This window comes from Numenius arquata, chromosome 2, assembly GCF_964106895.1.
Source record: "Numenius arquata chromosome 2, bNumArq3.hap1.1, whole genome shotgun sequence".
NCBI lineage: Eukaryota > Metazoa > Chordata > Aves > Charadriiformes > Scolopacidae > Numenius > Numenius arquata.
Window position 1 is genome coordinate 67,038,874 of NC_133577.1, and position 24,339 is coordinate 67,063,212.

Consider the following 24,339-nt stretch of genomic DNA (forward strand, 5'->3'; position numbering starts at 1 on the left):
AATTCCTTTACCCTTTAATGCAACACCCCCCTCTGCTGCCCCCCTTAAGGAAGTTGTAGACTGCGATGAGGTTGCCCCTCAGTCTTCTCCAAGCTGAACAAACCAAGTGACCTCAGCCACTCCTTGTAAGTCTTGCCCTTGAGGCCTTTCACCATCTTGGTCACCCTGCTCTGGACACACTCTAGTAGTTTGATGTCCTTCTTATACTGAGGCACCCAAAACTGCACATAGTACTTGAGGTAGGGCCGCATCAGTGCAGTGTGGAGTGTGACAATCACTTCCCTTCACCAGCTAGCTATGCTGTACTGGATGCACCCCAGGACATAGTTGGCCCTTTTGGCTGCCAGGGCATACTGTTGACTTGTATTCAACTTATCATCAACCCAAACCCCTGTGGAATAGTGACCGGGGGTGACTTAAAATTTAAATTTCAGTGTTGTTCACGCATTAAGGGATGGTATAACATCGAAGGAGCTTCCAGGATGGAGTACAGCTGCGGCTGGTATGCAAGGAATCCATTCCACAGTGTTCCTTGGACAAAATTGCTTGTGAAGCAGCACGGTGAAGACCCCGTGGGCCAGCCTCTGTGATACCACTGCAGAGATGGGAACTGGATGGTACTATGGAGCTGATAAGCTGCACATTTACCACCCTGGGCCAACAGTCTGTCATGTTTTGACAAAATGCTGTCCTTTATGTGAACTTTGCTCATTATAATGTCATTATAATACCAAAACACACCTCCATCCCAAAGGCTACCCGCCTCCAAGGCGCGACCACTCCTCCCTGAGCCTGTGCCCTGAGTTTTTCATAAACTATACCTTTAAATGCAAGGCAAGGGAATTTTACACCAATCATAATAAAGTTATTTATGACCAGAGTCACTCAAGCTCCACCTTGAATTTAAAAAATAATATTAAAAATGCCTCAAGAAAGGGGGAATGTTACGGGAGATATCATCGTAAACAAGCCAGGAAAGATACCATCATAAAGATACCATTCTGGGATCGGTGATGGGCTGAGCCTCTCTTCCCCCGCATTGGGACACCTTTGGTTAAGAATTCAGACTTTTCCCCCGGAAACTTAGAAATCTTTATAGAATTGCTTTTAATTTAATGCATGTTATAGCCAGGCTGTATTATTTGTAGTCTTGTTATTTGCACGTGCTTTCGTAGGCAGGATATTTATCACCGGCAAACCAAAAGAACCTATATTCTTGTTGCTTTAATAAACCGCACTATTCATTAAGCTAGTCATACAAGTTTCTTATTGGGTGCCACCAAACTCTCTTAAGTATGGCCGTGTGAGTCCATGTAGCATGACCAAGCTGAAATTGTGGGACACTATTTAGTGCATCCGAATCGTGATTGTTCAATACATTGAACATGACCGGACTAATAGTGCCAAATTATTTCTCCCCCACCCCTCACCCCTTCACGCAACCACCCCCAGATCTCTTTCTGCAGTGCTGCTCTCCAGCTTCTCGTCCCCCAGTTTGTATGTATAACCAGGATTATTTCAACCCAGGTGGAGAAACCAGCACTTGCTCATGTTAAATTTCATATGGTTGGTGATTGCCCAAGTTCTCCAGTCCATCCATATCTCTCTGTAACGCCTGTCTACACTCAAAGGAGTCCACAGCTCCTCCTAATTTAGTATCAGAGGCAAACTTGCTTAAAGTACATTTGACTCCTGTGTCCAGATCATTTATAAAAACACTGAAGAGCACTGGCCCTAAAATTGACCCCTGGGGGACTGCACTGATGACTGGGTGCCAGCCTGATGTAACCCCATTTACTATTACTCTTTGAGCCCAACCCGTCAGCCAATTACTCACCCAATGTATTATGGACTTGTCTAGCTGTGCGCTGGACTTTTTGTCCAGAAAGGTACTGTGAGATGGTGGGGCCTTTGATGATAATTCTCTGTTGCTGGTGCCACCTCAGTCTCTGAGTAGCCTTTTAATGCTTTTTTTTTTTTTTTAGTTTCTGTGATCTGTGGCCCTTTGTACTTCCTTACATCCTTTAGATTAATTGCTAATTGTCCCTGGCAAATCACAATTTGTATAACCAGCGCAGAGATAATCAGAGATAATTGGTCACTGTGCCCTTATCCTGCAGCTTTCTTAAGTGCAGCATTGTTACATTGCTTACCCTGTTGCCTTCCAGACGTTAAATCAGCAATCTTCTAAACGTGTGAAACCAACAAGTTGGTCTCTGTCTCACCACAGGAAATGCTAAATGCATTGTGCTGGGAGTTGGATTACTCTCCTGTTGTGCCATGTGGTCTCATTTCCCCTTCTGTGGGTCTGTTGCCTCTGGCTATTCTTAGATTTCCTCTTACACATGGGACCATCAAAATTTATTAAGAGAAAATTTGAGATTGGTTTGAATAAAATGGGGATGATGCATTGTTACCTAAGGTTCACCTGGGTCACAGCACAAGCTACGCATGGTTTCATTCAATAACCAGATAGCAAGAAAATGAAGCCATGTGACTGGTATTCCCAGGTCCTGGCACCTGGTACAGGATTGTGCCAGGACATGGAGACACCAGTTATGGAACAGGAAAACATAATGGTATGTGAGATATTGTGGATGGCAAAACTCGTGATCCCTCGGTGGTCAGGGATGCCTCCTTTGCTCCAATTTTGGCTAACATACAGCTCATGCTAAGGCCTGATGTATTCTGGGAGCAGCACTTTTAGGTCAAAGCCAGAGCAACACCAGGACAAACTGGACAGGAAGAGAAAAAGCTCATTACGCAGCCATTACCACCCACAGCTTGCTGTCTCCTGCAGCCAAAATTCTTGCATATCGATTTTCTGGCAGCTTCTTGAGAATCTACTACTTTATGGCAGTGATAAAGATCAAACTCCTAAACTGAGAGGTATAAACACATCGGTTGATCCAAAAGGCTTTTGAAGTGGGTTGTACTATGGCAGCTAAGTCCTTCGTGTTTCCCAAGGTGATACAGGCACAGGGAACGCTGGCACCCTCACCATTGGCTGGAGTACCAGCCTTCATCATTCTTCTTCCTCTGAAAGCTGAGTGGGCGACTCGTGTACTTCTAAAAGCCAGAGTCTAGATTATGATTATTGTATTGTGCACTGGTTATTAAGAATTTGACCCAATCTGCAGAGGGTATAGGTGACTAAAAAGTCTAGTTAAATGAAATTTTAGGTAATTGGAAAGCTATGCCAATTGCTAGAAATTCTGTGTAATGACAAGCTACGCTGATTGCTTAAATCTTTATAAAACAATAAAGCTCTAATTATAACCACAAACTTGTGGCCAGTTCTCACTCTACCAAGGATCCTTGAAAGGACCTGCCTGTCACAGCAAGGTTGGGTGACAACTGGCCTGGAGCCAGAAGGTGACTTAGAAAGGGAAAACAAAAGCGCAGCATTGACTCAGCAATGTTTCCCAAGACTCACGTGAAGGCAAAAGGTCACAGTAACTGTTGACTCCAAAAGGTTATATATACATGGGCAATCCAACAGCAGTTTGCTCTCAGCAGAGAAGGGGAACTCGGGACACACAGGGAGGATTCAGCAGCTGCCATGTCTTTTGTCACATGCCAGTCCCCGCATCCTACGCGTCACACCAGTCTGCTTGGAGACACACACCCCGATACTTGTGTGAGTGTCAACTCATTTGTAACGCTTAATAAAAATTACTTTCTCTGACTGTACAGTTCTGTAACGAGCTTTGCTCCCCTAACTGCTGCTCGGGATACGTAACTTAAGGTAAGACCTATTCAGTGTAGGCTTGTCACCAGTTTAAAACGTAAATCTTTTAAACAGATTGTAGGCTTTTGGTAATTTTGTGATGCAAAATTAATCTGTAAGTACTGTACTGCTTACATATAATTTCTTTGCATGTTAAACATCTACCCTTTTCTTTTTTTTTTTCTTTTTTTTTCCATCTACCTAGTTTTTACTACAGAGCCTTTACATTTATTAGTTCCTCTAATTGCAGGCTCCCCTTGAAGCTCGTCCTCGGGTCGTGAGGCGTGGGGTGGGTGGGTGGGTGGGGGTGTGTGTGTGTGTTAAAGAACCACTGTGTTTTTCTTAGAAACTGTGATGTGCCTGAAGTGCGGAGCTGCGGGAGTTCTCCGGGGACCTGAGAAGGCAGGGAGGGAAAGAGGCAGGGAGGGAGGGAGGCAGGCAGCAAAGGAGGGAGGGAGAGAGACAAGCAACGAGGGAGGGAGGCAGGCAGCAAAGGAGGCAGGCAGGGAGGGAGAGAGACAGGCAACGAGGGAGGGAGGGAGGCAGCAAAGGAGGCAGGCAGGGAGGGAGGCAGGCAGGGAGGAGGGGCTCAATCTGGAGGGCTCTGAGAAGCCGAAAGCGAAATTTGGCCGCGCCGCGGAGCTCCCTGTCAGCGGCCCCGCTGAAGGCCAACCTCTCCCCCCGCCTGCCGAACCCGTCCCTCCTCAGACGGCACCGCCCGAACCGCGCACCGCTGCCTTCGCACCGCTTCCCGGCTCGTCTGCTGGAGCCCGGTCACCTCAGGCCCCCAGTCTCCGGCCCGGCCGGGGCTGGGCAGAGCGGCGGGGACCGGCCTCTCCTCCCCGCCCCGCGGAGGGTCCCGCCCCGGGGCGGGTCTGGGCGCTGACCCCGCCGCGCTTCTCCGCCGGCGGTAGCGGCAACTCCGGTGATCGCGGGCTCCTTCCGCCTCTCACCGGAGCCAACAGCCGCAGGCTCCGCCTCTGCGCGGCGAGCGGCCGGCCGCGCCGGGTTCGGTGAGGACGGGCGGCAGCCGGGAGGGGAAGGGAAGGGAGCGGGGCGGGCGTGGGGAACCCGCGGCGGGCGAGGAGAGGGGGGGGAGCTGCCGGCCCGCCGGTGAGGGCCGCGCCGCTCCTCCGGCGAGGCTCGGGGCGGGTGGAGGAGCCGTCTCCTCGGGATGGGCTGGTGAGGCCGGGACGGCGCCTCCCCGGGGTAGCGGGGGAGGCCGCGGGCGGGCGAAGGTCTCCCAAGGGCGGCCGGTGGTCCCGTCCCGGCGGGTAAAGGCCTGGTGTGGAGCGGGTCAGGGCAGCGTGACGTCCGGTGGCCGGCAGGTAGTTAGCCTTTCGTCTCGCGGGAACCAATTAACGTCAATTAAGCGTCCCGCGAGTGGCTGAGCCGAGCACACAATGAGATGGATCTGCGGGCGCGCTTTTCGGCCGGAGCGTTTCGCCTCCGGAACCGCTCGCCGCCCCCCGGCCAGCTTTCTGCGGGGGTGCATTGACTGTCCTTCTCCCCCGGAGTATGGCGGTGCGGGGAAATGGGGCTGGAAGATAAGAACTAAGAGCTTCCAGGGTCGTGGTGCTGGGGGAGGGGGGTGTGTGTGAACCAGGTGTTTCGGGTCCCCCCCGTGTTTTAGCTCCGAGGTGGTCAAGTCCGGGGCTTGCCCGTGATTTTTGCTTCAGCCTCTCAGGTGGGCATCGCAAGGTACGCGGTGAGGAACCCGGCCTTGTGTAAGAGGGACATCTGCATTCGAGCGTTGTGGTTGAACTGACAGAACTGTTTATATAACTAAAGGGGAAAAAAAAAAAAAAAAGGTTTTAAAGAGGTATAGGCTGCTATTTCTGCTGTGGGTTGCGTGGGTGGTGGTGTTGAAAGAATTGCCAGGCTTATTCCATCTGCAAAGGCAGATGGAGATGTGAGAAAAAAGGCAAGCACCCTGTCGATGCTTCTTTATCAACTTTCTTTGCATGTTTTTGGTGAAATATTCTTGAAATATGTTTCACGTGCTCTTGGTATCACTGAAAACTAGAGGCATCCGCTAGAACGTGAGCAGGTTTTCCCAGCGCTGGCTATGCTTCAGAAGCCCATAGGAATGCCAGAGGTTGTTTTCCCAGAAGATGTTATGAGGTTGATTCAACTCTTTCTAGGAGGTCTGTGGTAATGTCAGGCCTTCCCCTGCTCTTAACTAGCCCCCTGGGACAACTTAAAAATAGAACAAAACAAACCCAGCTCATCCTGACTCCTAGTAAATATTTTCAGTCTCTTGCATCTGAGAATGATGGGAGTAAAACTTGTCACTAACATCACAAGCTCCTTAACTGGGCTCTTATCACCTGATTTTCTTGAGTTAACCAGCCAGCGTCCCAAAACATTTAGATAGACATTCCTGGCAGAGAAAACAGACTTGTGTTAATGATTACTTTTCTGTTACCATCCACAAAATACAATCCCTTACTCCAGGTGGCTGTGCAGGTATAAAAATTCCCCTGGCTTTCAAAGCAAAGCCTTAGCCAACGTGCTGAGTGAGTTCTGAGAGGTGTTTATCAGGAGCCCTTAGTGAGCTGTCTTCGCGTGGCTCGCTGCAGTCAGTGGCACCTCAAAATTAAAGGATGAAGCCCTCTTTGTTGTTCAAGCTTAAGCAGTATTTTTCTTTCAGGAAATAGTAGATTCTCTGATGCTTTTGCAGGAAAAAAAACCCAAGCATGCTTCATATCAGGTCTGTTCTGGGGTGGTTTTGTTTCCTCCTTAATAGTAGCTAAAACTGTTTCTCCAGTTCGTTGGTCTGCCAGGTATTTAGAAGAACTTTTTATTTTGTCATTTTGGTTCTGTTTTCTACTTAAAGCAGAAATGCTTTTTTGCTCCTCCTCCTTCCTACCACTCTTCAATAAAAATAGTTGTAGATCAGTAAAATACTCTGATCTGCAAGAGGCTGTCCATCAAACACTGGCTTTTTAAAAGCCAGCAAGGTATTGTCCTGTGTGTTTTTGCAGGCAAACATGTTTTGTTAGTGATACCTATCATCGAGTTTAAAGTTGATTAACTACAGAGCCATGGTTAAGTTTTATATACAATGGCTATATAATAATAGTTAAGAATGTTGTAGATAGTTGCTAAGCGGTTGCTAAGAAAGGAACAAAGGGAATTGTTTGAAGGAACATCTGTAACCTAGTTATTTGGTCTCCCTGGGACACAAAGACCTTAAATGAACATCTAATCAAGATGTTTCTACAAACAATGCCAATTTGGCAATGAAAAAGAAAGTACAGGTGTCCTTAACTGAACTGTCTTCATTATAATATTAAAAACCACACCCACAGATCAAGAAGACCCTTGCCCAGGTGAAGACCCTTGCTCTATGGAGGCCCAGTGACTGAAGAGAATGGCACAGCAGATGTTATATTTAAATTACCAGTCATTGTAACTGGGAGTGTACTACCTTATATTTATACACAAATGTTACAAGGAGGAAACCAACATGGGGTGTGTGTGATTTGTGGAAATTCACCAAGCACCCAGGCCTGAATAAAAAGCAGTATCTCTCCTGTGTGTGAGAATTGGTTTGTTGCCCACTGGGTAATGAATCTGCTTTACAGGGAACAGTAGTAGAATATTTTAACATCTGTTTGTAAAAATTACACAAAACACTTTCCTGGCTCTTTTGTTTGCCCCCCCCCCCCCCTTTTTTTTTTTTTTGTGAGGAAAAATGATCAAAAGGCTCCTGTTGTGTTTGCTTAGTTATCTCTGATGGAGTGGAGATGTGATGGTGCACCTGGCCAGGTGTGTGTTCCTCAGGCAGGACTTTGGTAAGGCCTTTGACACTGTCCCCCACAGCGTTCTCCTGGAGAAGCTGGTGAATCATGGCATAGACAAGTGTACTCTTCACCAGGTAAAAAACTGGCTGGATGGCTGTGCCCAGAGAGTTGTGATTAACGGGGTGAAATCCAGTTGGCGGCTGGTCACCAGTGGTGTCCCTCAGGGCTCAGTTTTGGGTCCAGTCTTGTTTAATATCTTTATTGATGATCTGGATAAGGGGATTGAGTGCACCCTCAGTAAGTTTGCAGGTGACACCAAACTAGGTGGGAGTGTTGATCTGCTTGAGCGTCGGAAGGCTCTACAGAGGGACCTGGACAGGTTGGATCAATGGGCCAAGGCCATTGGGATGAGGTTTAATAAAGCCAAGTGCCGGGTCCTGCATTTCGGTCACAACAACCCCAGGCAACCCTACAGGCTTGGGGAAGAGTGGCTGGAAAGCTGCCCAGCAGAAAAGGACCTGGGGGTGTTGGTGGACAGCCGGCTGAACATGAGCCAGCAGTGTGCCAACGGCATCCTGGCCTGTATCAGGAACAGTGTGGCCAGCAGGAGTAGGGAAGTGATCGTGCCTCTGTACTCGGCGCTGGTGAGGCCTCACCTTGAGTACTGTGTTCAGTACTTCACTACAGGAAGGACACTGAGCTGCTGGAGCGTGTCCAGAGGAGAGCCACCAAGCTGGTGAGGGGTCTAGAGGACAAGTCATATGAGGAGAGGTTGAGGGAACTGGGCATGTTTAGTTTGCAGAAGAGGAGGCTGAGGGGGGACCTCATTGCCCTCTACAACTACCTGAAAGGAGGCTGTAGAGAGGTGGGTGTTGGCCTCTTCTCCCAAGTGAATAATGGCAGGACCAGAGGAAATGGTCTGAAGTTGCGGCAGGGGAGGTTTAGATTAGGTATTAGGAAGAATTACTTTACTGAGAGAGTGGTCAGGCACTGGAACAGCCTGCCCAGGGAGGCGGTGGAGTCACCATCCCTGGAGGTATTTAAGGAACGTGTAGACATGGCACTTCAGGGCATGCTCTAGTGCCCGAGATTGTTGGTTTGTGTCTGTTCGTTTGTGTCTGTTTGGTGTGGGTGGTTTTTTTTGTTTTTTGGGTTTTTTTGTGGGTGGACTTGATGATCTCAGAGGTCCCTTCCAACCATGAAGATTCTGTAACTCTTGCCAGGCCTTTTGCCCATAATGGATCAACTGGGCTGGTCACTATGACCTTCTGAACAATCGCCTGGGTCTATTGACTTTTGGCAGTGGGTTGCAGACAGCGGAAGTGGCTTCTTAAATCCTGTATGTGCTGAGCTTGCTCAGTTTCATTTGCTGCAACCACGAGCCAACATATCAGTGGGTTGGAGATATGTGACTGCCACAGTGTTTGTGGTCTCTCCTGATCCTAATCAATGCAATAATTAATCTCTTAGTTTGGTGCCGAGCCTTTGTTCTCTTTGTTGATGACTAATAATCAACAAGTGGGCACAGGGGGGAGGTCAGTACTCCCCACCCCCTGATTTAAAAGAGGTTGGGAGGGGAGGCTGAAGACAGCAAAGAAAGAGTAAAGGGAGCGGAGGGCCAAGTAGGTACTATTCAGCTCTCTTAATTCCTCAGCTCATGCTTTGCTAATCCTGACTATGGGGACTTGTGAGAAACTGTAGAGCCTTCTGGTGACTCTTAAGAAGAGGAAAGAAAAAAAAAAAAAAGACAAGGAAGAATAGTGAAAACACGATGGTTGTTAGAAATGGGTGATTGCTACTCTTTGCCTGTATGAACTGATACTGGGCACTAATAAAAGGAAGCTGTTGCTTCAAAGCAAATTGGACTTCAAAACCTGCCAGGAGATCTTCTGAGAAGATCTTAATAATCAGGGACATAGGAGACTGTCCAGTGTTATTGTTGGTTTAAGTCATTGCTATTTCAGTAAAACTAGCACTTGCAGCTTGAGTATTCTCCTTCCTAGGAGCAAAAACCAGTAAGGAGCTCCTGCTCTTCCAGTGGATGCTGCACATCTGCCTGAAGAGACACACTGTCAAGATTGCTGAAGTAAGTCATCTTACTTTAAAAAAAAAAAAATAAAAAAATTGGAAATATGGCATCTCTTATTATCTGTAGCCTAATTTGTCCTGAAGCACCACAAATAGCAACATCGGTGCAACTGAAGATGTAGGAATGGGGGGAAAAAAATGGGGCTGTGGAAAATGTAAACTTCTCAACCTGTCTTTGCTTCTCAAAGTATTTTTAAGCTGTACTTTAATGCTGTTACAGCCACAGTTTTTTGAAGGACTCTAGTACTTTCCCATTGCTGACAGGGAATGAGTTTTTGCTTTTTCACGCATTTGATTGCTAGACACTACTAGGATCTTTTTGACTATTATTTGTGTTTCTGATAAACGTGCAAGTTGTTAGTTCTCAACAGTTTCAAAACTACAAAGGGCAGTGAAAATGTAAACTGAAAAGCTGTAGGATTTTGTATTTGGAAGAATTGTAATGAAGATCATTTTATGAGCAGAAGCATTGATAATGTAACTTGCAGTATACAGTGAACTTCACAAATCCGTAGAGAAGAGAGACATTATCACAGCTATTTTTATTTTTTTAAATACTCCTGTGATATTGAAGCTAGTAGCATGCCTTATTGCTGGTATAAAATGCAAATATGCTGAAGAGCTTTTCTAGTATGTGCTGGTGAAAGATTACTATTATTCTCTGTGACTGAAATTCAGTTAACTTCTTAATTTCCACTTCAGTCAGTATTCCATACATAGATTGCAAACTCTTCTGCAATTAGTAATCATTAGCTGTTGAATGATTTGAGAGCAATACTTTTAAAAGGAGGCACAACTACTGAAGATGTAAGACAGTTCTTTGAATGTGCCTTAAAACTTGGAGAGTCTTCAGAGGTTGAAGTGCATTTCATGGTTGCTCTGCATTTCACAGTGATTTCCATAAAGTGTGGTAAGTAGAAATCTGTAGCTGTAGCATAGGGCTGTAGGTATCTTCTAAAAAAAATATCATTCCATCCAAGATGAAGTCATTCCATCCAAGATAAAGTATCTTTGTACTCTGCTTTATCATTAGCTGATCTCTTCTGTCATAATAATACAACTTAAAAGCATGAGTTACAGATGTATACTTATAGCTATATATTTCTATTATATACATGAACTATGCTAAAGAGGCAAGGATATTCTCGTATAAAGGAGTCTGGTGCTATCAGAAAAGTAAAATTTTTCTAGTATTAGAAAAGCTTTCATCTGTAGGTTTCTGAATAAAGTATAGGTTATGTAATTTGTGTGATGAATCCAGTCCCCATTACTAATGCCTTTTTCCCAGCAAATCTTCTAGTTTTGTTTTAAAAATTGCTCTCATGCTTACAGCTATTAGTCAAAAGTGAACATAATTTTTCCCCTGAGGACCGTAAGCAATAAATGCTTGATTGATACCATCAAGCAATCAGATAAAATCTTTAAGATTTCATTTTTTTCTTGATTTTGTTTGAAGTCCCTGGTGCTTGCTTCACTTTTTATCTTTCTGAATGATCTCTTTGAGCTTGGTTTAGGTGCTGCTTACGACAAATTCAGATTTTTCTGTAGATAGCAGTTCTGATTGTTGATAAGTGGCATGGTGTTTATCTGTGTTATCTCATTCCTGGTGAGAAGAGTGGCCTTCTTCCTGCTGCCCTTCTGGCTGTGACCGCAATTCCTGTCACTCTTGCGGCAGCGTTGCTGTAGGACTATGAATCGCGTTCATTGCCAAGTGTCATGGAATACTTTTTGCTTGTGTTTTGATTTTGTACTAAACACACTGAGGTCCATTTAATTACTGGTCCTTGGACCTCTTGCGCACCCCTTGGTCTCTCCAGTTGCTGGCTCTGTGACCTGCAGCTCTTTTTCCGGTTGCTGGCACCTAGACTACCCCTGCATGCCAGTCTCTCCAGTTGCTATCATCAAGACTTCCCAGATCTGTGGTCTCTTTTCCAGGTGCTGGCACCCTGGTCTCTTCAGTTGCTGACCTTAAACATACAAGCTATGAGCCTCCTGGTCCTGGCTGGATCTTGCTTATGTGTGACCAGCCCCTTTTATTCTCCCTTTCTACTTCTCTCTCTTGTTGTTCTTACACATTCTCCTTTCCTTAAGCATTCTTTAAGTTTTTAATATTCCTGCAGCCCTGCCTCAAGTATCCCTGTTGAAACATAATTTCAGATTTATAACATGAATATTAAAATTGCCATGATTGATACATCAATGGAAATGTGTGATAAAGCAGCAGAAGGAATAGCAGACCAAGAGTGAAAAGAATGACCTGTGTTGGCAGTTAGGGAGCACCATTTCCAGGACACTGTTTCCAGCAATAATATTGTGGAACGTGATGAGCGTAAGGATATGTGGAAGGTGGTGAGGGCATCTGCTTCGTTAAGGTTATCTGCTCAAGGACCTTTTCAGTGCAAATGGAGACAAGAAGGGGGAAGGAATAAACCAAATGTTCAGAGACACAAACCTGATGGTCAGACAATACTGGGGATAACAAGAAGCAAACCTCCTCAGCTATGCGAATTGGTAAGAGGGTGTGGGATGTGAGAGTGTTTACTTCAGCAAGAATATCTGATCAAGGACCTTGCCAAATGGGATTACAGGGGAAAGAGGGAAGCCATAAAGAAAACTTAGAGATAAACCTGGCAGGCAAATGTGAAGGAGACAGAAGAAACAAACCTCAGTCAGTTGCACTAATTGATGGGCCGTTGAGAAACTGCAGGCAAACCTAGACTTTTAAACTGATTAGAGTACAAACCTAATCAGTCCCAGGTGTGAGTGGGAGAAAGAGGATGGTGGAACTATGCAGAGGGGGAGCAGGCAGAAGAGGGTATAGAAGGGGTCAATGATGTGTAAACCATGGCTGTCAGGAGGTCTGTTTGATTGAGCCCTCTGCCTGATCCCCGCAGCCAGTCCTGTCTTCTGAAGTCCTTTCTTAACTATCTGCATCATCTCACTCTTTATCCCCTGTGTGTGAGTTCTGCAAAAACTGTGCCGGCTACTGAGGAGACCAGTGTGAGTTGATAACTGGGCCAGCAAGTGGAGTCAAACCACTTGTGTAGGCACCCCTGGGCAATGGTGCCAGCAACTGGAGAAGAGTGTCTTGGCATCAGTAATTTGAAGGACCATAGCTCATGGGAGCATCTCCATAGGTCCCACAGGCTTTGTCTGGAGTGCCAGCTACTTGGGGAACGAATGTGGGTGGATTTGATGCCAGCAACTGGGGTCAGACCATGGGTTTAGGTACCCCTGACCTGCAGTGCCAACAATTGGAGTGAGTGGGAGCCTCACCAAGGCAAGTGGGGTGAATGAGGGGCTCAGCACTGGCGGCTGGAGTGGAACTGTGGGTCTTAGCCCATGGGTCTGATGCTGGCCACTGGTGAGAGTGCGTGGGGCATATCTTCCCCAAACTGGGTGTGTGGGGTTTGCCTGTATAATTTGCCAGCAGACTTCAAGGTGGACTAGGTACCCCGGGTCCAGAAAAAGGTATCAGATGGGCAGATGGTCCACGCTGGTATTTGATGGGATCTGTGAGTGTGAAGTGTTTATGAAACAAGTGTGTGTGTGTCTCTTTGCTAGTGAGATTCAAGCCGGACCAGCCGGCAAGTAGGAGATTCTTCAAAGTGTCTTAAGAGGCCCTGGGATCCATGCGGGGGTATTAGATGGGCAGTGGGGCTGTACTGGTACTTGAGGGATCCATGAACGTGTGTGTGATTGAGACTGTAGGCTGTGGGGGTTTGTGGGTTTTAGAGAGACATTCAATCCTGACCAGCCAAAGAAGAGGAAAGGGACTTGTCTGCCTATACTTGTATTTTGTGTCACACATGTAGGTGCTGTTGAAGGCATCACCTTGTCTGTGGTGGGATGTGTCAGTGTTCTGTGTGTGTCTCTGGGATGCATGTTCAGCATTGCTACTGGTTGAACCTGCAAACAGGAAAGCAGCAGCAGCTGTGTCCGTTGACCTGCAAATGGAGACATCTGGGTCTCCGGGCTGGGCTGCAGCCTCAGGGCAGGAGGAATCACCAGGCCACAGAGCTGCTGGAGGTGGTCACTTATGGCATCCCTTAACAAGTGCCAGGCTATGCTAATGAGATCGTTTAAAGAGGATAATTTTGATGGGTTTTGTTTTAATGGCTGTTACTTGAACTGAAAAATTTCTGTCCTGTTTCTTCATCTGTTCTGAAAAGGTCCTGTTTGTTCTGAGTGCTCTTCCTGCTATGTTAGATTTGGGCCCTTGAAGACTTTGAGAATAAAGTGTGTATGCTTAAAAAACCCCCAAAACTCTGAATTAAAGAATAAGGCTAGGTATGGCTTGAAGGTTTGCTTACCTAAGTATGAGTTAGCAAATATAACTTGGCTGACCACAAATAGGGGCCTACACCCCTGCAGAGCTACGATAAGTAACAAGACAGGAAGGTACCTATGTAGATAGCAATTGTGAGGCCAGCACAATGTTATCTTATCTCTGACAAATGGGGGGCTCCAAGAGGGAGGTAGCATATGGTAATGAGTTACTGGAAACTAATGAATATGTTAAAACTCCTTGCATGAATATGTATGTATGGTGTGCATATATGTTGTTAAACTGACTCTGTCGGGCACGCACATTTGGAGGAGCTATCCCCTGTGCGTCCAGCGCTGCAATAAAGGATACCTGCTTAATAGTCATCCCGACTATTGAGTCCTGATTTCGTCTTTCACGGCATCAATTCAAACCAAACAGAAAGCTAACAACCTGACTCGGAAATACGGTTGGATAGCACTGAATAAAGTCACATTAAAAGTTCTGAGACTGGAGGAGACAATGCTAAGAACAAAAAGAAAGTCTGGGAGCAGAAGCCTCATTCAACATAAAGTTTATGGCTGTAAAACTAAAACAGGCCCATCCAATAACCATTTTTGTAATCCTCATCTGTAACAGCAAATGGCATTATGACAGAAGAGCCAATAAGTGAAAGTGAGAAATACGCTGTTGGAAATGGTAGGATGGGAATCTGCAAAGAGTAGTGACTTGTCTTCATAAGCTTAAAATTACTGCAAATGCCCGGTGATTGACTGTCAATCTGAGACACAGGTAATTTCTAACAAATTATCTCTTATGTAACTGCTAAAAATCCTTGTGGCAAGAAAACCTCTGTGTGCTGATGCTGCTGTGGTGTTTAAAATACAGTTATAAACTGAGGAAAACAAGAATTCTTGATGTGTATGTAGTCTTTCCTTTGGGTGCATGTTTGGTTGATTCAGGCCATCTTGTACCACAGGTGCAGGTCTGCCAAGCTGCTCTAGCCTTTCTATGATGCCGTATGTCAAACATACTGAATTAATTTTAAATGCTTTTGTTTTACTGAGACTAGCTGCTAGAAGTCCAGGAGCAGAAATGGGAGTGAAGTCATGCTGGCCTGCGGCTGAACTTTTGTCTTTTGAGTTCTTAGAAGTTTATGTTTGCTCAACTCCGTGTCCTGGAGAGGTGGAAAACAACTGAGATCAGAGTGGGTGGCATTGAATTAAATATGTTGGGTGTGTAGAGTTTTGGTCCAATTAAAGGAAGCTTTTAATAACTAATAAGAATATTTTGTAACTATCGTGAGTGCCTCAGTTACACAAGGGGGGATTGACCACTTCAACAGACACTGCCAAAAGTAGCAGCAAAAGTGGTTTTACTGAAGTCGGGTGTTGTAAAAATGAGGCTTAAGAAAGTCTGATGGCAAAGTTCAATCTTAGTGTACAGAGGGTATAATAAGAATTCAAAAATACCAATATAAGATCTTAATACCCTATGATACAAGGTTACATGCAATATTAGTCACTTACCAAAGATCTGCAGTTGGCAAGGGATCTTTCATCCTCGAGGAGTAACCTTGAGAGGCTTCCCAACTCAAGGGGGAGATCACCACTGTGCAGCCAGCTGCTTAGCAGGGAGAGCTCAAAAAAAGGCTCATTCGGGCTGTCATATTTACGGAATAAAGTGGTTGGCTCATAGTCAAATTGTGTGCAATAGAAAAGGTAAGCACGAGACTCCTTGTACCCAGAACTTCATTTGCTCCTTGACAAATTAGTCTTGGAAGAACCATCTGCTGTTCATGTGTTAATCGCATGACTGGTTTCCTAGCTCATGCGCATCAAAGCTCTCCGTGTCACCCTGTTCCTGTGTGGGTTTTCAAAGGACAGGTTGGAAACAGAGATGTTCTTGACCTGGTCATGGCCTAGGCCTTTACTTCCTTGGGAGCCTGAACCAAATTATCACTAGTTTGGCCAGGGAGTAGAATGTATCCATCACTTTCAGTCAATCCACTTTATTGACTCATAGTTAGTAGTAGGTAGTACAGTTACCTCCTGCCTCTGGGTCATAAATATGTGACGTATTGCAGGTCAGCGGTAAGGGTGCAATTATATGGCAAGTAGCTTAATGTAAGCTTTACAATTAATGCTAATTTTATACCACTGCACATACAGAATCAGTTGATTGCATAATTTGTTTCATTATTTGCCAAACTTTGATATACAGAATGATTAAAAGCAACAAACACAAATTCGAAACTGATAAAACTACAACTGGATGTAACATCAAGTTCACAGCTCCACTTGCTGTTGGTTACTGTTCAAGATCATAAACATACATAGCTGTTCCTGATATAGATGAGCACTGCCTCAGCATGTTTGTCAGGGTGTGCTGAGAAAGGTCAGACTTCCCTAAGGGAATTAAGGCATGTATCGGAAGTTCCAGAGGAATTCCTTTTGCATGTGAGCCCCATCCTGATCTCCTAGATCAGGGATGCAAGCTTCAGTGTCTACTGATTGTCTTCCTTTTTTTCTCTGCCAGGCCTGTTGTTGATGATCCACGAGATGGATCACAGCTCCGTCTTGGCGTAAAGCCAGAGATGATAGAGGATAAATCTGTTCAGTGGTAGCCTCTCCTATAGTCGGTATGTAGGCAACAGCTAAGGCTATGTTTGCACAGAGCTACCAGACTTGCAGGTGTCATTTGGTGTCAGTGGCATTATTCCTGACAATGTTTATGAATTTCAGCAGGTGGGATTCTGCTGTCACCTTCTCTTAAGGCTACAGCTATTGCAGCTCGGAACCTTGGTTGGGCTTGAAGGCAGCTCGGAGCTGAGAAAATGTTTGCTTGGATTACCCCTAAAGGTTTATTAATAACATGCAATCACTGTATTTTGGACATTCTCATACAGGTAAACTGTTTGTGGTCAACCACTGTCCTAATCCAAATTTTTTGATTTTAGTAAGGTTTTAGTAAGATTTACTAAGATTTAGGAAGATAAACTAAGGTTTTAATAAGATTTAGTAAGGTAGTTATTGTGTGTAGTTTATTGGCTAGGGATTCTGCATTTGTACTGTTGAGCACTCCAAATAGCCTGTAAGGTGTCTCTGTGTGTTTGTGTTCTACTGAGGTAGGGTACAGCTGTGGAGCCAGGGTAGCCGTCCTTTATAAGTAGTAGGCAAGAAGAGGGGCACACTGAGTTCAGTCCAATTACATTGGTTAGCAGTGTTAACTCTGCCTGCTTTAATGACCCATTAGGATCCAAAAGTACCTGTTGCATCTAATTTTTCCAAGTCACATAAGGACCTGTTTGTCCAGAGGAAGGCCACAAAGATGGCTGGGGGGCTGGAGCACCTTTCCTTTGAAGGCAGGCTGAGAGAGTTGGGGTTGTTCAGCCTGGAGAAGAGAAGGCTCTGGGGAGACTGTATAGCAGCCTTCCAGTACCTAAAGGGGGCCTACAGGAGAGATGGGGTCAGGGAGTGTAGTGACAGGATGAGGAATAAACTGAAAGAGGGAACATTTAGATTAGATATCAAGAAGAAATTCTTTACTGTGAGGGTGGTGAGACACTGGAACAGGTTGGTTGCCCAGGGAAGTTGTGGATGCCCCGTCCACAAGTGTTCAAGGCCAGGCTGGATGGGGCTTTGAGCAACCTGGTCTAGTGGGCGGTGTCCCTGCCCATGGCAGGAGGGTTGGAATTCAATGGTATTTATGGTCCCCTCTGACCCAAACCTATGATTCTGATCTACATTTCAGTAACAACAGGGGGTGAAGTTGAGGGTGAGTTAGGAAGAATATTTGGAGGGTTGGCTGCAGTGAGCTCAGGAAGAGAAGTAACAGCGAGGCTTAGACAAGAGAATAGTATTAAACTTAGAGTGATTAAAGCCTTAACCTAAAGGCACACAATGTCAACAGGGTGACACAGGCATATAGCACACTGATAGTTGGACTAGTATAATGTCTGCTAGTACCTCCATAGGGCTGGCTGTGGGTGGCTAATCACTGAAAGAGACTACTTCTTCCCCACTTGGGCCTGTGTCAAGAGCCTGTGTGATACTTGGTGCCCTGTCTGAGGGAAGATGTGTTTCATAGGGTGCTGGAACTTTCACTAAAGCTTTAGCAGCAGGATGACTCCAGCACTTGTGCAACCAGAGAGCTACCACTGAGGTTCTGTGGTCCAGGTTGGAAGCTTGGGTTAAAGTTTCCTCAGTTTCATCTGTTACTATTGGACTGCAGTTGGCTTTATCATAGGTGTTAGTGTTTGCTACCACTGCCACCGCTCTGATCACAGCAGTGGCATCTGCTTGGGCATTGGGCATGGGCTTGGCCATGAGACAAGCAGAATGAGAATCACCATGGCCAACAGCCAAAGCACATGAGTGCTTTAGTGAGGGCATAGTCCTGTATTTCTTTACAAAGTCAGCCCCAAACTTTCCCAGTATGGGTACGGAAGGAGTGTGCTTTCCAAGATGCACCCAGCAAGAACAGCCCAGGAGTTGGTGTAGACCTGGTCATCAGAAGAGTGAATGACCAGGAGCAAAGGGCATTCCCAAACAGATGTTGGGACTCTGTGGTATGCCTGCTTGGGAATGTCTGGGGCCAAACAGTTGTTCCATGCTTCAACATGCTTTGGATCAGGGCCCTTTTGCACAGACTTGGGGGGATTTTTAACTAACTGGACACAAGGGTGTTTGGTGGTAACTATAGCTACATCTTCACAGAGGAGGGAGGGTGACAGAATGGACATAGAAACTAATTTTACTAATAGTTGGGACCATGTGGCAATGGGCCTGTAAGGGTAGTGCCTGCTGATGTTAATGGTCCTGAATGGACCAGGACTGTTTTTGACTAGTGGGTGCTGCTGTGCCTCAGAGGGATGGCAACCTGATAGGGTTATGTCTAAAGCATGATTGATAACCAGCCTACCTATGCTTCAGTCCAAATCTGTGGGACTGGCCCAGGCAATATTCAGGGAGCCTTGGTCGTCTGAGGGCCTTTATCTTTGGGCATATGCTAGTGATGCCTGAAAAGAGTCTGTATTTTCTTCTGGAGTTTGCAGTTGGATTCCAGACCCTAAAGGAGGATTGTTGAAAGCAAAGCTCAATATTGCTGATAAACACCTGGTGCCCAGAACAAACACGGAAACTGGGTGAAGATCCGGTGGTTTGTGCTGCCGTGGCACTGGGGAAGAATGAGAAGGAAGGTAGAGGCTGTGTGGTCCCATTCTTCTGTGTTTCACAAGAAATGTTTTGTACAATGGCTTGTGGTACAACCACAAGGAACAATGGCTTGACCACAGTCCCACCCATTCACTTTGCACAATAGGACTGTAAATATTGCCTTGATTTCATACCTAATTGAAGAATGAGAATTCAATACCAAATTGTAGGGACAGATCAATGGTTTTGTCCTCGTCGCCCTCCCCAAAAGGGACACCTTTTAGTGAGATCTGCGACCTCAGCCATGCCAAGTGCTTACCCGGGAAATCAAGCTGGTGATTGTGATTGCTGTCGTATCTTTAAAGCTATATAAGCTATTCTGCAGTTTAGTGCATTTATCACTGGCAATCTTAAAGAATATGTTATATGTTGCATAAAAATAAACTGTACTGTTCGTGCACCTGACTGCTTCTTTTGAATGTGGCTGGACCTACAGCAGACAGGCTGTTTGTGCTTCTGGTGCCAGGCCTATGGTCACAGCAATAGTTGGTCTTACTGAAGGCAGCATTAAATTGGTGTCACAGACAGGATTGTCATGGATGAACTACTGCAGGAACACAGTTGTGCACCATCCCAGGCAGGGTTTGAATGGGCCCAGAAATTTTTTCACAGATGAGGACAAGGTGGTAGAGGGAATAGAACAATGTAGGAGTCAACAGAAACTTAAAAAAAAAAAAAAGGAAAAGGTAAAGGAGTGATTTTTGCAGTCTTGGTGGCTTGTTTATTTTGCACACAAAAAGAAATCAAATCGTCCCCACCCCCTGAAAAGATTGCAAATGTAGCATATATAGCTCTGAAGTCGGAGATTGAGATACTTAAAGCATCATTGGCTTTTGAGAAGGAGGCATGGGCAAAAATGGAAAGATGAGTAGATGATCTTTTAAGTAAAAATGAGCAATTAGAAAAACTACTGACTGCGACTGAGAGAAGAACAGCTGCAGGGAAGGTTAAATAAATGATTTGATCAAACCTACTCTGACTTGGTCCAGCACATTCATAAGTGGTGCTTTGTGATGATACTGAAACATGGGATGGAGACATTTGGTATGATGACAATGATCTCCCAGAACCAATACGGGTTCATCTATTGATTAAGACTGAAATTGCTGATGAGGGGATGGAGAAGCCCACACTACTGTATATACTGTCCCCTGATCCCCCGCTGAACTAGCTAAATTGCAGGAAAAATCTTTCAGGCACCTGGAGGAACCAGAAACAGAGTACGTGTGGAAGGTTTCCCTCATGGGTGGAGATTGGGTCTTGTTGAGTGAGGAAGAGGCAAAAGGATATTGGGAACCTTGAGTGTATCTAATTACCACCCCAGGTAATTGCAATTACTCATTAACTACGTGAGTGGCTTATTTGGCTGGGGCCATAGATCTGCAGGAGAGAGGAGATCCTCTTATTAAGAGTTCAGGATTCTCAGATCTGGCAGCCTCTGTGCAAAAGGCAGTATGTGTACAAGCGATGTATGAGACAGGTACGTTAAGGTGATCCCCGATGCTAGCTCCCATCCCATAGCTGGCCAGATTAACTCCTCTCATTCGTGGCCTTTCAAATAACCTAAAAATATATGTATCAAATGCCCAAGATGGTGTACAAATGAATCGTGCTATGAATGCTGCAGGAGCGCAACCATTTAGAGAGCAAATTCGCATACCTACCTGGAGCAAATTCATTCAGGAAATAGTGAATTACAGGCACTGCATGGGATGGGTTGGAATGACTTCTGGGAAGCCACCCAAACCTCCCCGGTGGGTCCATCAAGTCCATACCAACGTACTTAGACCAGAATCTAAGTCATGATTTGATCCAGGACAAAATGCCTGGTGGCGCAAAGCTTTAGTCTTGGGAGCACTGCACCAATTTATGTATGGCATAGCTACATCTCCAAACAATTATTAAGACAAAACTCAGAATGAGATAAGACAAACCAATTCCCTGGGCACGGATCCACTCTCGCTAGGACCTTACCTTTTTGCCTTGCAGTGAGAATTGATGGAGCTAGACGACCCCCAGACAAAAAAAAATTTGAGTACGCAGGGAGGGCAGTGAGCCACCCTACCTGGCAGATTATGGCTCTACAACGGCTCTCAAACAAATGTCACGAACCGATTATTAGTATCCTGGTCAGCCTTAGGAAAATTTGGGTAGATTTTCTTATTGATACTTGGAGTTCAACAGATATGGGGCCTTGGGGATGAGCAACCAACATCCTGCAATATAATCAACCTGTAAATACGTCCTGGTGCATACAGTGGAATAAAGGGTAAGGCTGTTCTGAAAGAAATGGCCGTAGCTATGGTTGTTCCAGGTTTGGGTTCGACAATGGCCCTCAGGGTTTTACACCGTTTGACCAGGGATTCTCTTCTGTCTCAGTATCAAACAAGTCAGCGTTGTGGTCTTGCTAGAACATGATAAATTGTTCCAGTTGGAAACAACATGATTGGCTTAAGTACCATTGGTTGGTTTATATCAAGGGTGCAGGCTTCTGATTCTGAAATTCAGATGGTAGCTCCCTGTCATGTGATGTATTTGCAAGACAGGTTAAATAACCCACAGTAATAGATGTGTGAAAGCGTTTGCTTGATTTGGCTAGGCCTGTGCATGTGAATGAGCACATAGAGACACAGTTGCAATGTCTCCATTAGCACCATACTCAGTTTTAATAGTTGGTCTGATTTGTAAGTCCGGTCAGGCTTCAAGAAGAGAAGAGTTTGGAATATAATTGCCTGAAGTCAAATTGAACCAAATATTTCTGTCCCAGTTGTCTTGATCAAAGCTTTATGTATTTTTGTTTCAGAAACTCCCTTTTCTGCAGCTTCCAGCCACCCATCAAGTTTTTCGCAGGCAGGTACTGCCACCATTTCTCCACAGTCGCCTGAAGGCTTCTAACAAAGGCAGTGGCAAGAGTCTTATCTATCCCAGCCCAAGTGTCCTGCTGGGCTTGAGATACACCTTTCTGTAGGGAGACAACTTGGGCTTCAGATGCATTCTAATGATGTTCAGTATTTCAAAGACCATGAGCTAAGAGATATAGTCAGGTTAACTTTCCCTTCATGCTTTTGTCTTTCTGACTTCCTGTAATCAAAGTAGCAAAGGGAAGGGAACAGGTAATTCCCTCTGTAAGATAATCTGGTGCCCGCAAGCAGGGCAAGAGCCCAAAACAGGCAGTTCAGGCACCTACTGCAAGGCTGGGGCCAGTCACGATCCCAGTTCTGCATCTAGGGGAGGTTTAGATTGGATATTAGGAAAAATTTCTACACCGAAGGGGTTATCGGGCATTGGAACAGGCTGCCCAGGGAAGTGCGGGAATCGTCATCCCTGGCAGTATTTAAAAGATGGGTAGACCTGGTGCTTGGTGATAAGGTTAAGTGACACTTTTTTTTTTTTTCAGTGTTAGGTTGATGGTTGGACTTGGTGATCTGAAAGGTCACTTCCAACCTAGACAATTCTACGATTCCTCTGCTGACACTGAAATGGAGGGGTTTGAGGCAGCCTAGTAGAGTTACAGATTCAGGATATGGTAACAGACATCAGACCAATAGCCTTAGGGATAAACTGGTTATCTCACAATAATAGTAACAAATATCAATCAGTAGTACACTTGTCTGGGTCAAAATTACAGTAAATCCAGTAATTCACTAATACTGGGCTAAACTTAATTCAGTAAATCCATCTTAATCCAAAACTTAATATTGGCATTTGCAAAGGCTTGTGTGAGCATGGTTATCAGGCAGACCAGCACAAAGCAGGGCAGGGCTGCTTCAGATGAGTGACTTGACCAGCCGAGGGGCCTGGGGAATTAAAAGTTTTCTGGTTGGACTGTCCTGCCCTGTGTTTATTGTTGAGTCATGAAAGCAATGTTGGGACTTGCTGACCAGGCATCGCATCCTACCTCTGCTCCCTTCTGTGCTGCTTCTTTCCTTTGCTTGCTTAGAAATACTGTGTAATACAACACTAACCCCATATTTCCACCCCTTCCTTATGTGACTCGGTAGGGGAAAGTGTGGTCTTCGTGACCTGGCTGTGCGATGCCAGGACTGATGCCTATGCTGTATATAGGTGTCAGATTTAGAGAAGAGTTTGGTCGTGGAGTCTCTTTGTCTATACTTTTTCTTTGGAATGGAAATATTGTGGGTTTTTTTCAGAAATTGTGAAATCTCAAATGACTGAAACTGAAAAAGCAGAGGTGTGGAAAGAGAGTTTGTAGGGCTAAAACCTGATGTTGTCCCAGAGAATTGATCTCTGTTTGGATGGATTTCAAAGTGGCAGATGTTTTGTTCCATGTCTAAACAGATGTCTTGAACTTCAAGAGTGTTGCTTTCACAACTGTGAAAACTTTCGAATTGCTGTGCGTTTATGTCAATTCTTTGCTATTTTTCCTCCTTTTGATTGTCCCACCTCTGTGCTCTAAGGTATAGAGTATGGTTTCATTGTGATTCAGTTCTAACACAATGATTGGGTATATATTGTATACCAAAGCACTGCATGTAGTGAGGACAAAGGCAACAGTCTTATCGCTTTCTGTGATAAGTGAAGTTCTGTGTGATAATTGCCACCATGATTGAAACTCCTTTTCAAATTCTGAGGCGTTGTCCCTGTATGGGATCCCCTGGCTAAAAAGGTTTTGGAGAACAAAGGCGAAAGGCAGGGAGCTTTGACAAATCCTTATCTAAGCAGAGATGACTTGGGGGAACTGCTAAGCCCTGGGTTGCCTTAACACTGCATGATACTGAGAGCCAAAACCCACATGGAGCCTTGAATAATCCATTAACAACCAAAATGCCCTGAATCCCATTCCACCACTATTCAGTAACTTTGTGTACCAGACATCACAAAATTAGCAGTACAGACTAAGGGGCCGTCACACCACCAAAGATAATCATTCCAGGTATTATAATCCACTCAGACATAATCCTGCCCACCCATCAAGTCAGGAAATAAAACCCCAAAACCGTAAGGTCCAGGTAGAAAACTGGGGGGTCTTTTCCAGTGATACAGCTGGCCTCTAGGAGATTCTTCCCCCCCATTGTCTGGGACACCATACAAGGTAAGGTCTCAGGGATTAGGAGGCCTTACCTGAGAGAGCGGGTAAGTGATCAAGAAGCATACACATGGTATTTGGCGTGCTTTAAGATTGTGATCAGTGCACTCTTCAAAGGTATTAATATGTAGTGTGCTTGTGGTTTGTGTTAGTACATTCTGGGAATCACTTGTAGGTTGTGATAGTGTATCCTGTGAATTGCTTTTTAAATTGCAATAGAACGTTCCTCCATTGTATCCATA

At 45.2% G+C, this 24,339-nt stretch overlaps 1 protein-coding gene across 1 annotated transcript in view; it reads left to right on the forward strand.

Annotated features, from left to right (window-relative positions):
• Positions 1-9,482: 9,482 nt before the first annotated feature.
• The window catches only part of RESF1 (retroelement silencing factor 1), a 28,566-nt gene continuing 13,709 nt past the window's right edge, over positions 9,483-24,339 (forward strand). Inside the window, exon 1 of the mRNA XM_074162303.1 lies at positions 9,483-9,565. The gene's annotated coding sequence lies outside the window, so the exon portion shown is untranslated. The remainder of the gene's footprint in view (positions 9,566-24,339) is intronic.